Consider the following 4200-nt stretch of genomic DNA (forward strand, 5'->3'; position numbering starts at 1 on the left):
ACCGAGGCCATGGTTCACCTCTCAAGCTGTTTGTTAAGATCCTTCTGATTTAAGAGAGGGGTGTCCCTGTGTCACAGTACCACACTTTCCCTCACCAGTAAAAAGGGAACTGGGAAAGGTAATGATGCTTTGTATTGGTACAGGTAGTGCAGTTACCTAGGTGGCATCCCCAGGCTCATCCTGCAGCTGAAGCCTTGCTTCACCATAGCACCCCTTCCAACAGCTGCTTTCTTAGCAAATTGCCATCCCTGAAGCTTTTACTCCTAGCACTTTTCTTCATCAGTTGAAGTGACTGCTGCCTGCCACAGTGCCATTCCTCATGGGATCTGCTAGTCTTTCCTAACCCTCTGTGAGCCCTCCCTTCACTTTCACCCACAGCCCTTTGATGAACCCTGTCACTTCCCCAAAGTCCTTTCTGCTCGTTACTGCCACCTTTGCTCAAACCTACACAGTTGTCAGCTCCCATACTTTGTGTATTACGATATTTGAGACTTCTCCTGATAGTCCAGCTCACAGAGTCATATGCTTAGGTGAGAATTACAACTTTGATCTAAAACCAGATATAAGTGTCCGTTCCTTGCAGTTTCAGGGAAAAAAAAAAAAAAAAAGAAAGCATCCTCTGTAGGTTTTGACACCAGAAAACAAACACAAGGGATTTACAATCCGTTGGTTTTGAAGAAAATATAATGATCCGTGACTGTGAATGTCTCAGTGTTAGCAACGCAAGACATATAAATCTGTCTTTCAGGATCATTTCTGTGAAACTTTCTCCGCTTCATAAGGAAAATCCATATGCACAGTTCATATTATTGCTCTGTGAAATCTGGGATTTATGTGCCCTACCATTATTAAGTCCAATACTACTGCAAGCTGTTTGGACAAAGTCCATCTCAAGGTAGCCTACAGGCCTCTGTCAAATGTTTATTTTCTTTTATAGATTTTAAAGCCTAGGCCATGGCAGTGTGACCCTCTGCCTCATATCCAGAACTCCTACCTAAACTAAAGCATTGCCTTTCTCCTTGCTTTTCCACCTCTCCCTATCTATTTGCTAGCTTTTATCATTCTGATTTCTTATCTAATCCCCTTCCTCCCATTTATCCTCCCTTCATCCTTTCCTTTCATTTCCCACTGACTACACAGGTCGTCTCTTATCAGCTGGTCCTGAGTCTCCCAAAGACACATATGCACCGAGGTGCACGCACACACACGCTGACACAAACAAATAAATAAATAAATAAAAAGGTCAGTGAGCAGAGCAGCAATAACCCCTAAAACAGTACTATCAGAGGGACATGATTGATCAATTGAATTCCATAGCGGCTGAAAAATGTGGGATTAAGCAGTGTATTATACGCACAATGAGTTGAGGCATGATGTTCATTTCAAGTTCATTTCGCCAGCCCTCTGCCACCAGATCAGGCAATCAATAGGGGCAGCAGATATCATATATCACCTCTCTCGGTGCTAGGCAGAGAGCACCATAATCTCTCGCAAATTTAGAGTGACAGATTTGTCAAGATCTGAAGGGCCCCTGAATAAATGAAGGAAAAGAGACTCCTACAGCGACTTGGGAAAGCTGTGGTTTCAGCTTCTTCACACAAAGGCATGGCCTGTGCACGCACGGGAGAGGCGAGCACGGGGCTCTGCAGGCAGACAGGAACTGCAAACACGTCTGCATGTGTGCACTAATCTGTGGAACCACCCAGGGCAACTCACTAAGTGTAAAAATCTAGTTTAGTCACAGTCGATGGAAGTTTTACCATTGTCATGGTTTAACCCCAACCAGCAACTAAGGACCAGTGACTAGGAAGAAAATTAACTCTGTCCCAGCAAAAACCAAGGCAAACAGCTTCACAGAGACAGGTTGAGACAAGCACTGATACAGAAAGGCTTTTTCTTTTCCAAGGTTGGGCCCAGGAGTTCTGTGCCAGTTTTCTGCAGGGAGGACCAGAGAGAAGTGCCTACTGGAATGAGGAGCACAAGCCTTGAGCTACCACAGTCCTTCCAAAAGCACCCTCCCTTCAGTAAACAGCCCAGTCCATCTAAAACATGCAAACTGCACTGACACACAGAACGTGTGGTCCACCAAGCCTGGTCTCTGCTTTGTTTTCTCTTAGTCAAACCTGTCATGAGCTCCGGCTTTAAAGAACCTGAGAATTTTTCGTTGCGCAAATAAGTCTGAGGAGAGGAGAAAACGCCAGGGATCATTGCCAGAAAAAAGCCCTGCTCTGCCTAGGGGTGGAAAAGAAAGAGAAAGGGCTGCTTGAGGGAAGGCTGCTGGCTGGGACAAATCAATATGTAATATTTTCTATGGTCTTGTGAGTGGTACTGTACTACGTTACTGTATATAATGTACTATTGATTATATCATATCGTATAATCACCTATAAACGGATATATCTCATAGCCAGAAAGCAGCAGGCTCAGTTATAACTCTGGGCCACTGGTTGGGCATTACCTGTGCCAGGAAAATACCCGTCTTGGCACTATCCACAAGCTGGAGTGAATGCCACTCCAGGCTCCTGGGAGCATTGTCTGCCCATGAGCTCCTCACAGTGACATTGAGGAGGGAAAAGGTCTGTACAGACCCCTCAACCACTTTCTTGATAGAAAACAAGTTTCTGAGATTCACAAACTAGAAACTACCAAGAAAGGCTGAAGTATGAGGAATAACAGTGAAAAAGCAGGAAGGTAAGCACAATGCAGAAGGGAGAACCTGATCTTAGGTTAGACAGGGTGGTAAGATGGGCAGACTTGTGTCTGGTGAAGCACAGTAGGCAGAGATTCAGTACGGAGAGTATGGAGATATATCAGCGTGGAAAAGACAGAGGATTATAAGCAGTCTCACCAAAGTTGGGCTGAGGAGTGACAGCAGAAAGATACTCAGCACAGTTGGAGAAGATTATAATGAGCAGACTTGCCTCAGATGAGATGGATTATGACAAAGGAAGATTCACTTCATCTGGGACAGGAGGTTATAACAGACAGACTCACCTTGGATGTGACAGATGCTAATAGCAGGAGACTCGCTCACTTCAGATAAAAAGGGGTTATAACCGAGATAAATGCACCTCATTTGAGTTAGGGGATAACAGGGAAAAAAACAAAACAAAACAAAAACAGGTGGGTGATTAGATGGTTTATCACAGGAAAAGATTCACTTTGGATGGGGCAGAACATTTATAATGGACTCACCTTGGAGAGGATGAGAGGGCTGGAAGAGACATAGGGTGGCACAACAGAGGTAGAGACACCTGGAATGGGGCAGGAGGCACTGCAGTGAGATTGGACTGTGTTAGAGGGCTGCTGCAGGGACAGAGATGCACTTCTGGACATGTTTCTACCAGAAAAAGGTTCTTTTGCTAGTAAGAACAAAGGAATACCTGGTAGGCCAATTCCCACTAAGTAGGACTAGGTTTTCTGATACAATAATTCATTGTCGATAGGAAGGGTGATGAACAGATACAGAGATTCATCTCATTTTTGAGGGAGTTTTATAACAGAGATATGGGTTGTGATAAATCACAAGCTACATGTAAGAGAATGGGACAGAGATCATAACAAAAACCAATGTACGTTGGATGGGACAGATACTCCACAAGGAGAGACTTGTCTTATGAAACATGGAGTCAGAAACAGGAACATTCCTGTTATCTGAGGGAGATGAAAGACTCATCTGGAGTACAACAGGAAAAGCAAGATCAGATGAGAAGGAAATTGTAACAGAGATATAACTTCTTTTGGGACCGGGGAGCTACAGCAGAGACTGAGTGCCTTCCAAGCTATATAAGAGAGCCCTTTCTCCATTGCCAGGCTTCCTCAGCCCTCTCCAGTACAGGTCTGTCCTCAGTACTCTGCTTTCCCTGTGAGCTGCCTCTCCAGTAGCCTTCCAGCGATGCTAATCGCTGTGCTTTGCTCCCATTTTATGCTCAGCAACGGAGATTTGGCAATTTTTAACACTGAAAATCAGTGGAACCGAAACTCATCTCTGAGCCGAGCACCATTCTCCACAGCCCTACCCATCCAGGGCAGGAGAGTCCCACAGAGCCCACAGGAGCAGCCTGGCTGCTCCAGCAGACAGGAGGGGGCTTCCCTTGGGTTCTCGTCCCACAGGAGGGGCACAGCTCTCTGGGTGGAGGCAGAGGGCCACCGCTCTTTCCCACTCTGCCCTTGTCCCACATCCTTTGCTGCTGATCCCAG

The sequence above is a fragment of the Merops nubicus genome, unplaced genomic scaffold, assembly GCF_000691845.1.
Source record: "Merops nubicus isolate BGI_N331 unplaced genomic scaffold, ASM69184v1 scaffold8817, whole genome shotgun sequence".
Lineage (NCBI taxonomy): Eukaryota > Metazoa > Chordata > Aves > Coraciiformes > Meropidae > Merops > Merops nubicus.